The sequence below is a fragment of the Myotis myotis genome, unplaced genomic scaffold, assembly GCF_014108235.1.
Source record: "Myotis myotis isolate mMyoMyo1 unplaced genomic scaffold, mMyoMyo1.p scaffold_m19_p_2, whole genome shotgun sequence".
Taxonomy (NCBI): Eukaryota; Metazoa; Chordata; class Mammalia; order Chiroptera; family Vespertilionidae; genus Myotis; species Myotis myotis.
The window spans coordinates 133,259,431-133,272,879 of record NW_023416324.1 but is presented as its reverse complement, the minus strand read 5'-3'; positions in this window follow the sequence as shown (position 1 = coordinate 133,272,879).

The window sequence follows — 13,449 nt, the reverse complement described above, 5'->3', positions numbered from 1 at the left end:
TCCTTCTTCCCTTTCCCCACATCCTGCTTTGGGGGAAGTTTCAGCAAATGACTCAGATGGCGTATTTTTTCCCAAAGTCATGCTTAATTGAAAAAGACATTTGAAGTTTTTCCCTATTTCGCTTTCTAAAGTCATGGCTAGCACCCAAGGTTATCTTAGCCAAAGTTTGGTTGTCATAAGATGTTCTCCGGTAATTTTTAAACAAAACATTAAGTAATCTCATTGCGGGAGAGCTTATAACTCTGCCCTTTCCTGCCACCTTTGAATCTCTCCGCACCAGAGAGAGATTCGGCAGCGGGGTTTCATTTCTTATTACAGATTTTAGATTCCAAATACAAATTAAGATTTTAATTTGGACAAGAAACCACATTAAGATGACCATGGCACTCTTTTTTCAGCTTGATTTAAAGGAGTACCTTTTAATATTCCAATTTCTTTATAATTTGGCCTTTTTGCACAGGTGATTCTATTAATGGCAAATTAAACATTTAAGGATTAGGACATGGAGGTGGAGGGAGCCATGAAGGCCATTCCTCCCATTTTTTTTTTTTTTTTTTTTTTTTTTTTTTTTGTTCCTCTTAAGGAGCGGAGGGTACAAGGGGGAGGAGATCCATCCTCCTTGACCTCTCCTAAAGCCTCTAGGAAATGAAATGCCGTGTTCCACAAGGGGAAACAATTTTTGGCAAGTTCTGATTAACTTTTTGGCAAACTTTTAAGATCTAATGTACCTTTTTCAAGAAACCAAGGGTTATGTTCTATAATAACATGCAAAAACTATAAAATACTACCTTCTAAAATTTTAATACTTTAAACATGCAAATCAAAAGCCTATAATAAAGTTTCTTACTTTTTAAAAAGCCAAATATACCTTTTTAAAGCCGAATCTACTTTTTTAAAGCCAAATCCTGCCCCGTTTGTTAGCCTGGTTGAGAAAACGTTCCCAGTTACTTACAGACCCGGGCTTCTGTAGTTGATCCTGGGCATTGCGTGCGGTGGAATCCCCCTCACCTTTTTTCGGTGAGTTTTCCACACCTTTTCGGTGTAAACTTCCTTTTCTCGCTCCAGTGAGACCTGCACTTCCAGATTACCCGTTGGGCGCCAGATGTCGAGTGTTTCCTTCCACGACTCGCATGGAGTAGGGTTCGGTATCTGAAAGAGGAGCCGCACAGCAAATGAGAGAAAAAGACACGAGATAATTTTGCAATATTGGGGGACCAGGCGGCAAGTCCCGAAGGACTTCTCTTTGTGCTCAGGCCTCACCAAGCTTTTATTGATCTGGGATGCCCCTATAGCATAGCCCTAGGCAGGTGACCCCCTGCAACAGGCAGACTAGCCCATCAGCAAGGATTTACATAATAATAAATGGGGGAGCAGTTTCAGCTACCACTGTCTGGACAAACAGAGGTGGTGCCTAGCTCCGACCTTTGGGAGGGCTTCAAAGGCACCCAGCCTTCGGGGGGTTTCGGGGAGTGCTCTGTCTATGCTTATCAGATAGTGAAGGCAATAAACAGTTTCCCACAGCCCACCTCCCACAGCCCCTCTCCCTGGCCAGCCCAGCCCAATGGCCCTCATTGGGGTGGGCTGGGGGACACCACTCATGCACAAATTCATACACTGGGCCTCTAGCATAAAAATAAAAAGGTTTTCCACAGCAAAAGAAACCATGAACAAGATGAAAGGAAGCCCACGGTATGAGAGAACAGATTTGGCATTGATACAACTGATAAAGAGTTAATATCCAAAATATATAAGGAACTCATAAAACTTAACAAAAGGAAGAGAAACAATCAATTAAAAATGATCAAAAGACCTAAATAGACACTTCTCCAAAGTGGATATATGGTAGATGGCCAAGACACATATGAAAAATGCTCAAAGTCACTGATCATCAAAGAGATGCAAATTAACACAAAAATGAGGTATCAGGTCACTCCTGTCAGAGAGCTACCATCAACAAACAACAAATTACAAATGATGGCTAGAATTTAGAGAAAATGGAACTAACTCTCATATACTGCTGGTAGGAATTCAGTCTGGTGCAGTTATGTGCAGCTATTATAGAAAACATTATGGAGTGTCCTAAAAAATTAATATGGAAATGACATTTTACCTAGTGATCCCACTTCTAGGAATATACCCCAAGAAATTAAAATACTATTCAGAAAGGATGCATGCACCCCTTTGCTTATAGCAGTGCAATTTACAATAGCTAAGATCCAGAAACAGCCCAAGTGTCTATCAGTAGATGAGTGGATTGAAAAGTTGTGGTACATTTATATCATGGAATGCCATGCAGCTGTGAAAAAGAAGGATATCTTACCCTTTGAGACAGCCTGTAGGGATCTGGAGAGTGTTATGCTAAGCAAAATAAGCCAGTCAGAGAAAGATAAGTATCACATGATCTCAGTCATATATGGATGCCAATGAACAAAATAAACTGATGAACAAAATAGATCCAGAGATAAAGAAGCATGGAACAGATTGTGGAATCTCAGAGGGAAGGGGGGTGTGGGTGGATGCATGGGAAGGGATCTACCAAAGAACTTGGATGCACATATGCATAACCATGGACATAGAAAATAGGGTGGTGAAAGCCTAGGGTTGGTAGTGGGGGTGGGCTAGAAGTGGTCAATGGGGGGGGGGAGGGGATGTATATAATACTTTCAATAATAAAGATTTTAAAATAAATAAATGAAACATATAGGTAAAAGAAAAGCATTTTAAGGTTGGCAAAATCAGAGAAAATTTATTGCTAGTAAACTCCCATTCAAGAAATACTAAGGAGTTCTTCATGTTAACACATTGCGGACAGATCATGAGAATTCTCGCTTCATATTACATAGTGTTTTACAAAGTATCGTCCTTTAAAGAGAGAGTAGCTTGTAAGAACATGTGATAAATAACTTCAAAATGCAATGGGTATTTAATTTTAAAGTGTGCCTTTAACATTTATGTAAAACATTTTTTTGTACTCATTCAATAGAAACTTATCTGGCAACTGGGTAAAGCTAGCAATAAAACTACTGGTCTGCAATGTGTTAAAATCAGGTTATTCTATACCATAATGAAAGTATATACAAAAAAATGCTGGGTAAGGTAATTATGTAGATAATTATGAAATATACTATAATTGCATATTGCTTTATTCTTCTTGTAATAACTGACTTAAAATTATATAAATATATAAGAATATTTATATAATTGTATCTATGAGCTTGTTTATAACTACAGAAATATATTACACATAGAGAACAGAGGTGGTGAGTGGTGGCAAATCCACAATAGAGTCAGGAAAATGACACACACAAAATAACTCAAATCCACAAGAAGAAATCTACAGAAATTAAAAAAATAATAAAGAAATTCTATAAATTTGTACTTTTTTCCTTTCCACTTTCAGCTTCTTTGAAGCACATAGTATAATATAATATAAATTAATATAATATAAATTAGAGGCCCAATGCATGAAATTTGTGCAAGGGGTTTAGTCCTCACTGCCCCAGCTGCCTTGGCCAGCCCTCACAGCCTCAGCTGGGCCTCCCAGACCCTGCTTCATCCAGAAGGTCATCCGGATGGTCATTCTGTGGTTCGGTCTAATTAGTATTAGCTCTTTATTATCTAGAATAATTATGATAAACTCTTGTTTTAACATATAAAGGTTACATGTAATAAAATAATAGCACAACTATGAGGGATGGAGAATGTATAAGAGACTAAAGGTTATTTATTTATTTAAATATATTTTTATTGATTTCAGAGAGGGAGAGGGAGTGAGAGATAGATCAATGATGTGAAAGAACCATTGATTGGCTGCCTTCTGCATGCCCCCCACTGGGGATCAAGCCCACAATCCAGGCATGTGCCCTTGACTGGAATCAAACCCGGGACCTTTCAGGCCACAGGCCCATGCTCTATCCACTGAGCCAAACCAGCTAAGGCAAGAAAGTTAAACTAATTGAAATGACTTCAGTTAAAAGCTAAACTTAAGCATTAAAAAAAAAAATTAAGAAACTTGGCCAGTGCGGCTCAGTTTATTGAGCTTTGTCCTGTGTACCAAGAGGTCATTGGTTCAATTCCAGGTCAGAGCACATGCCTGAGGTTTCAGGCTGGATTCCCAGTAGGGGTGTGTGCAAGAGGCAGCTAATCAATTCTTTTCTCTCTCTCATTGATGTTTCTTTCTATCTCTCTCTCTCCCTTCCTCTCTTTCTAAAAATCGATAAAAAAACACTTTAAAAATTAAGAGTTTATTTGAGCAAAAATCAAGGTAAAGGGTGTCCTAAAATTCACACAATAAGTAATTTTGATAGAAAACATAGGTTTATAATTAAAAATTGTAAATTTTTTATTGATTCATAAAGTATACAGTATAGGGTTATGTATGGAATAGCATATTGGGTAAATGGCCTCCACGGCTTTTCGGGCACATACGCACTCTTTTGTTGAGATTTTCCATGACCCAAATGCGGCTGTTCAGGCAATAACAGTTAATGGTGCTCACTATCACGACATGATAATCCGGTTTTTTGTGCCTAAATTCCAAGATATGGATGTGGACGACATGTGGTTTCAACAAGATGGTGCCAGATGCCATACAGCCTGAGAAACAATTCAATTACTGCATGAGTCATTTCCTGGTCATGTAATTTCCCGTTTTTGTGATCAGAATTGGCCGCCCAGATTATGCGATTTAACGCTGTTGGACATTTTCTTTGGGATTTTTTGAAGTCTAAGGTTTATGCCAACAAGCCCACGACCACCCACGCCTTGAAGGAGGAAATTGAGTGCTGTATCAATGAAATTCAGCCACATTTATGCAAAATGGTCATGGAAAATTTCAACAAAAGGGTGCGCACGTGCCAGCAAAGCCGTGGAGGCCATTTACCCGATATGCTATTCCATACATAACCCTATACTATATACTTTATGAATCAATAAAAATTTACAATTTTTAATTATACACCTGTGTTTTCTATCAAAATTACTTATTACGTGAATTTTGGGACACCCTTTATATCACCAGCATCCAATCTAGCAGAAAAAAGGAGCTCTAAGAAGCTATATAAATTTAAAACTTTTATAGCCAGAAGGTGCATGAACAAAGAAGCTAAACTAAGCAAAAAACGGGTTGGTTACTGAGAAGTTACTTTGTTCTTTTACAGGATGGGAGAGGTTCTCTCAGGCAGATAGATGACTTTACTAGTGCTGATAAGGTGTTTCCTGATTGGATGGTTTAATTCCATTTCTGGGATAGCCAAAACTGTACTTAAGTCTTGGTTTGATGATATGGGTCTTTAGCATAAGCAATTCCATTTCATTTGCTGTCTTAATTTTTAACATTCCATAAATTGTTCACTCTGTGAGTGTGTGTGTGTGTTTGTGTGTATGTGTGTGTGTGTATGCATGCCTTTGTCTCTGTTATTTTTATTCTGATTGCATTAAGTATATAATCATGACAAAAATCTAAACAAAAATTGCTCAACTTATATCGGACAAAATAGAACTCAAAGTGAAGGCCATAACAAGAGATAAGGAAGGCTACTTCATTATACTAAAAGGATCAATACAACAAGAAGATATAAACCAGGTAAACATATATGCACCCAATGCAGGAGCACCCAAATACATAAAAAAAACTCCTGGAAGATATCAAAGGAGAGATCGACAACAATACAATCATAGTAGAGGACTTTAATACACCACTTACATCACTGGATAAATCCTCTAGACAAACAATCAGCAATGAAAGAGCAATCTTAAATGACTCACTAGATCAGATGGACTTGACATCTTCAGAACACTTCACCCCAAAGCCACGGAAGATACGTTCTACTCCAGTGCTCATAGGACATTTTCAAAAATAGACCACATATTGGGTCACAAACAAAGTCTCCCCAATTTCAAGAAGATTGAAATCATACCAACCATCTTCTCAGACCACAATGGCATAATATTAGAAATAAACTACAATAAAAACAACCCAAAATACTCAAACACTTGAAAGCTGAATAGCATGTTATTAAATATTGATTGCGTTACCAATGAGATCAAAGAAGAAATTAAAAACATCCTGAAAACTAATGACAATGAAAACACAACAATCCAAAAACCTATGGGACACAATGAAAACAGTCCTGAGAGGGAAGTTTATAGCTCTATAGGCCTATCTCAAAAAACAAGAAAAAAAGGTAGTAAATCATCTAACTCTACATCTCAAAGAATTAGAAAGAGAGCAACAAGAAAACCCCAGAGTGAGCAGAAGGAAGGAGATAATAAAGATTAGAGCAGAAATAAATCACCTAGAGACCAAAAAAACAATACATAAAATCAATGAAACCAAGAGCTGGTTCTTTGAAAGGATAAACAAGATTGACGAACGTCTAGCCAGGCTCACCAAGAAGCAAAGAGAGAGGAACCAAATAAACAAAATCAGAAATGATAGAGATGAAATAACAACAGACCCCATAGAAATACAAATGATTGTTAAAAAATTACTGTGGACAACTCTACTCCAACAAATTAGACAACCTGGGACAAATGGACAAATGCCTAGAAAAATACAACCTTCTAAAACTAAATCAGGAAGAATCTAAAAATCTCAACAGGCCAATAACTATGGAAGAAATTGAAGCAGTCATCAAAAAGCTTCCAACAAACAAAAGCCCAGGACCAGACAGCCTCACAGGGGAGTTTTACCAAACATTCAAGGAAGAACTAAAAACCTATCCTCCTCAGACTACTACAAAAAATTCAAGAGGAAGAAACACTTCCAAGCTCATTCTAAGAAGCCAGCATCACCCTAATACCAAAACCAGGTAAAGACAACACAATGAAAGAGAATTACAGGCCAATATCCCTCATGAACATAGATGCCAAAATCCTCAACAAAATCTTAGCAAATCAGATCCAGCAGTACATCAGAAAGATCATACACCATGACCAAGTAGGATTTATCCTAGGGTTGCAAGGATGATACAATATCTAAAAATCAGTAAACGTGATACATCACATAAACAAACTGAAAGAAAAAAACCACATGGTCATATCAATTGATGCAGAAAAAGCGTTTGACAAAATCCAACACCCATTTTTGATAAAAACTCTCAGCAATGTGGGAATAGAAGGATGATACCTCAATACAATAAAAGCCATATATGACAGGCCCACAGCCAACATCATACTCAATGGAAAAAACTAACACCATTTCCCCTAAGAACAGGAACAAGACAGGGATGCCCACTCTCACCACTCCTGTTCAACATAGTACTGGAAGTATTAGCCATTGCAATTAGACAAGAAGAAGAAATAAAAGGCATCCAAATTGGAAAAGAGTAAGTAAAACTGTCCTTATTTGCAGATGACATGATATTATACATACAAAACCCTAAAGACTCCATAAAAAAACTACTAGACTTAATACATGAATTTGGCAATGTAGCAGGATACAAAATTAACCCCAAGAAACCTAAGGCATTTCTATAAACCAATAGTGAACTTTCAGAAAGAGAGACTAAAAAAAAAATCCCATTTACCATTGCACCAAAAAAATTAAGCTACTTAGGAAAAAACTTAACTAAAGAGGTAAAAGACCTCTACTCAGAAAACTACAGGACATTGAAAAAAGAGATAGAGGAAGACATAAGCAGATGGAAGAACATACTGTGTTCATGGATTGGTAGAATCAACATCATTAAAATGTCCATACTACCCAAAGCAGTCTATAAATTCAACACACTTCCCATTAAAATACCAACGGCATATTTAACAGATCTAGAACGAACTCTCCAAAAATTCATCTGGAATAAAAAAAGACCCCGAATAGCTGCAGGGATCCTGAGAAAGAACAAAGTAGGTAGGATCTCAATACCAGATATCAAGCTGCATTACAAAGCCACTGTTCTCAAAACTGCCTGGTACTGGCACAAGAACAGGCATATAGATCAATGGGATAGAATAGAGAGCCCAGAAATCGGTCCAAACCAATATGCTCAATTAATATTTGACAAAGGAGGAAAGAACATACAATGGAGTCAAGATAGTCTCTTCAATAAATGGTGTTGGGAAAATTGGACAGATACAAGATAGAAAATGAAACTAGACCACCAACTTACACCATACACAAAAATAAACTCAGAATGGATAAAGGACTTAAATGTACAACGGGAAACCATAAAAATTCTAGAAGAATCCAAAGGCAACAAAATTTCAGACATATGCCGAAGCAATTTCTTCACTGATACAGCTCCTAGGGCACTTGAAACTCAAGAGAAAATGAACAAATGGGACTACATCAAAGTAAAAAGCTTCTGCACAGCAAAAGAAACCATCAACAAAACAACAAGAAAGGCCACTGTGTGGGAAAACATATTTGCCAATGTCATATCTGATAAGGGCCTAATCTCCAAAATTTATAGGGAACTCATACAACTTAACAAAAGGAAGATAAACAATCCAATCAAAAAATGGGCAAAGGACCTAAATAGACACCTTTCAAAAGAGGGCATTCAGAAAGCCAAGAGACATATGAAAACATGCTCAAAGTCACTAATCATCCGAGAGATGCAAATCAAAACGACAATGAGGTACCATCTCACACCTGCCAGACTGGCTATCATCAACAAATCAACAAACAACAAGTGCTGGAGAGGATGTGGAGAAAAAGGAATACTTGTGCACTGCTGGTGGGAGTGCAGACTGGTGCAGCCACTATGGAAGACAGTATGGAGATTCCTCAAAAAATTAAAAATGGAACTCCCATTTGACCCAGTGATCCCACTTCTAGGAATATTTCCCAAGAAACCAGAAACACCAATCAGACAGGATATATGCACCCCTATGTTCATAGCAGCACAATTCACCATAGCTAAGATCTGGAAACAGCCTAAGTGCCCATCAGTAGATGAATGGATTAGAAAACTGTGGTACATCTACACGATGGAATACTATGCTGCCGTGAAAAAGAAAGAACTCTTACCATTTGCAATGGCATGGATGGAACTGGAGAGCATTATGCTAAGTGAAATAAGCCAGTCAATGAAGGAAAAATACCACATGATCTCACTCATTCATGGATAATAACGACCATTATAAACTTACTAGAGACCCGGTGCACAAAATTTTGTGCACTCGGGGGGGGGGGGGTACCTCAGCCCGGCCTGTGCCCTCTCGCAGTCTGGGACCCCTTGGGAGATAGCAACCTGCTGGCTTAGGCCTGCTCCCGGGTGACAGAGGGCAGGCCCAATCCCTAGGTGCAGCCCCTGGTCAGGCTCAGAGCAGGGCCGATTGGGGAGTTCGGGCGCCGCCCCCTGTCATACAAAGAGCAGGGCGGATTGGGAGGTTGCGATGCCACCCTCAGTCATGTTCAGGGTAGGGTAGATTGGGGGGTTGGGGCACTGCCCCCTGTCACACTCAAGGCAGGGTTGATGGGGGGGTTGTGGCGCTTCCCCCTGTCACGCACAGAGCAGGGTCAATCAGGGGGGTTGTGGCTCTGTACCCTGTCATGCACAGAGCCGGGTCAATCAGGGGTTGGGGAGCTCCCCCCTGTCACGCACAGAGCAGGGGCCATAAGGGGGTTGGGGAGCTCCCCCCTGTCACAGAGTAGGGCCGATAGGGGAGTTGGCGCACAGCCCCCTGTTACACACAGAGCAGGGTGGATCAGGGGGTTGGGGCACCGCCACTCTCACACTCAGGGCAGGGCCGATGGGGAGGTTATGGCTCTACCACATCACACACAGAGCAGGGCCCGTAGGAGGGGTGGGGGTTGGGCGCCGCACCCTGTCACACACAGAGCCGCAGGGCGATCAGAGGGTTTGGGCGCTACCCCCTGTCACGCTGATCCCCATGCTGGGAGGCCTCTTGGCTCCGCCGATCCCGGTGCTGGGAGGCCTTGCGGCTCCACTGATCCCAGTGCTGGGGGGCATATTACCCTTTTACTATATAAGATAGAGGCCTGGTGCATGGGTGGGGGCCGGCTGGTTTTCCCTGAAGGTGTCCTGGATCAGGGTGGGGGTCCCCACTGGGGTGCCTGGCCAGCTTGGGTGAGGGGATGATGGCTGTTTGCAGCTGATCACACACCCTTCAAGGTGGGGGTCACCACTGGGGTGTGTGGCCAGTCTGTCTGGGTGAGGGGCTGAGGGCTGTTTTCAGGCTGGCAGGTGACTGAAGCTCCCAACTGCTCCTTTTCTTTCTTTTTTTTTAATTCTGGGCCAGCTTTAGCTCTGGCTCCAGCTCTGAGGCCTCTGCTGCTGAAAGAAGGTATCTGGCTTGTTTGGGTTCTATAATCGAAACCCTGTATCAACTCCAGCTCTGAGATCCTGGCGGGCTGAAAGCAGGTTTCTGGGGTTTTGTTTAGCTTCTATATTTGTAACAATGTTTCAAACTGCAAGCTCAGAGGCCAGCAAGGCAGGCGGGGTACGTTGGTTTTGGTTTCCTCCGTCACTGAAGCAAGCAAGCCTCATGTTAGTTTCAAGCTGCCTGGCTGCCAGCCACCATTGGCTGGCAGTTAATTTGCATATCTCCCTGATTAGCCAATGGGAAGGGTAGTGGACGCACACTAATTACCATGTTTCTCTTTTATTAGATAGGATGAACAAAAATAGATACAGAGGCAGAGCTGCCTCAACCAGATTGTCAAACTGTAGCGGGAAGGCCGGGGTGAGTAGGGGGGCAGAAGGAGGGGTAAGAGATCAACCAAAGGACTTATATGCATGCATATAGGCATAACCAATGGACATAAGACACTGGGGTGTAGGGGAGGCCAGGGGTTTGTCAAGGGCGGGGAAAAAAGGAGACATATGTAATACCCTTTGTAATACTTTAAGCAATAAAACAATAAAAAAAAAATTGCTCAATCCTTGCTCGCACCAGTTTTGAGGTTTAAAATTTAGAAATATATCGTTTCATAACATTTTATATATTATTATTTGAGAATGTGTGTAATCCTGATTCAATACTGATATAATTTAAAAGTAATATAGTTCTGAATGTCTGGCACAAAATTTATCTAATAAGGAATGTAAAAAAAAAAATACCACCTCATTGCAAATTGAGTTTAACACTAAGGTATCAAATCTTTTCAAAATAAATTATATGCCTTAGATATATTCCATTTGTTTTTCAAAAGCTCTAATATATATATAACAAGAAAATAAAAATTTAATTGCTTTTATAGTCATTCTGCTACTTCATTCTGAATTTAATAAAATAAAGTGAGAGTGAATACAGTATTGGAAGAAGTAACTCTGATTTTCTCCCACAAGTTTTTGCTTTCATACTGAGACTTGTTAATTTATCTATTCTCTGAGAGGCTTAATCATCTCTAATGAATTTGGGTGGTATTTTGGGTGAATAGACTTTATTTCATTAAGTCTTTATGAATTGTATAGATTTTCAAAATAAGTAGGTTAGACATATTCACACATATGCTCAACTAATGATTTATTTTATTTATGTATGACTATAATAAGAAAATGTTTTAAATCACTCTGTGTTTCCTGGCCTTTTTACTAGTACCCACACATTGGTATTTTCCAGTTGCTCAATTAAATGTGGTCAGGTGTAATTGCATTCTGCCTATAGATGAAAGGCTGTATAAAATGGAGAGCTGCAGTCCAATCCTTCTGAGTAACCTTGGCAAGGAGAGGGAAAGACAAAAAAATAAAAATAAAAAACAAAACAAAAAACAGGTAGAAACACTGCAGAAAAGAGAAAGAGAAAGACAGATGCTTGAGGCAGAGATGCAGAGAGAGAGAGTCAGGGAGGAACAAGGACACATAAATATAGGGATCACAATTCCAATTGGATTTAAACGTGAATTCAAATAAATGCATAGAGAATGTTACTTACAGAGTAAATGAGATTCTAATCTTACAACTAGAATCTTATTTTACTGAAATTTTGCTTCTAAGGAAAGTTAAAAAAAATTAAAACAGCCACAAAATTAGATTTTTAAGATAAGATCTATTAGTATTGTTGTAAATCTATACTAATTATTAGTGTAAAATTCTGCTAAGTACAATAATAGCTTGTCATTACCGATAAAAAATGAAAGCATTTCAAAGACAATACTGCTTCACTGATACTTTTCCTATCATAGCTTTTCTTTCTCTAAGAAGGTAATTTTATCATTACTAAGTTATTTTCATTTCATGTTGTCTGTTCAATTTTGGAAAAACTCTCTACCATTTTATAAAATGTACCTGATTATTTAATTTTAGATATAAAAAAAGAGACTAAGTGAACACAACCCCCTGTACCTTCGTCACAAGATAAGTAGAACTGAAATATGTGCCACATCACCACTGAAGTGTCTATGAGAGAATAGGAGGCACATTTGCTGTTAGCCACAATAAGCACAGCTCAGAGCTGAATATCAATGGCTATAAGTAATTTAGGTGACAATATTCATAACAAAGGCAAATGTAGTTCATGCCAAATTTTCTGTTAGGGTCCAAGTTCGTTGTCTCAAAAAATTGAAGAATGAATTTTTGAACAAAAACTGTTAGCGGAAGCAAAGTTTATTGAGAAATTGATAGATTCCCTGCCACAGGGAGCAGCAGGGAGAGGGCCCAAAGCGGGTTATCAGTGAAGCTTCTTTGACTCAGGTTCCAAAGTCCCCTGCCCCTAAGCCAGTCCTAGGGTAGGTGCAGCTGGGGTTCCAGGAGAGCCCACAGCAGGCCATGTCCAGAGCTTCCATTCCATGTTGCAGCAGGATGTAGTTCAGCACCCAAGCTAATTAAAGTCCATCAGTCCATGTGGAGTCTACATGGCCATAAGCCATGTGAGCTCAGGGGGGCATATCCCCTGCCAGGAACCCAATGCACCAGAGAGAGAAGAAGAGAGAGTGTGTTTCTTTGTCTAGTGGTAGATATATATCTTGCTGGCTTTTAATTGTTTGTTGTGTTTTTTTTTTAGACTGTTGCCTTAGTAACTTTCTAGTGATTGGTTATCTGCAAGCTGCTTGTCTTAGCAACAGCCATACATTTTAAAGCTCATGTCCAGCTGGTCGGTTTGGTTCCCAGTTTTACTTCCTTCCCCCATGATCCTGCCCCTGAAATAATTTGATTCGAGTCATATAATCATGAATACTTATTAAAGAATTTTGGTACACTTCATTAGTCCTGAAGCAATCAACATTAAATTTCACTCAGAGAGAGTGGATTTTTATATTAACTTACACAGGAAAAGTAAATGATGAAAGGAAAGAGTATCTTGGATTACATTTTTACTTTAAGGACCATATGTATTGTTAGTTTGAAAATAAGGAATTCATGAACAAAGTGGAAGAATAAATCTTATAAAGTATTTAAATGCACAGTTTTAAAAGACTGACCAAGAAATTAAGCAGTCATTGTTAAAACCTTCTATATGCAATACCGAAGTCACAAAAACACTGTGGACAAAGGCACACAAACACAGGAAGGAATGCTCTGAAAGTCCTAATTAGAGCAACAG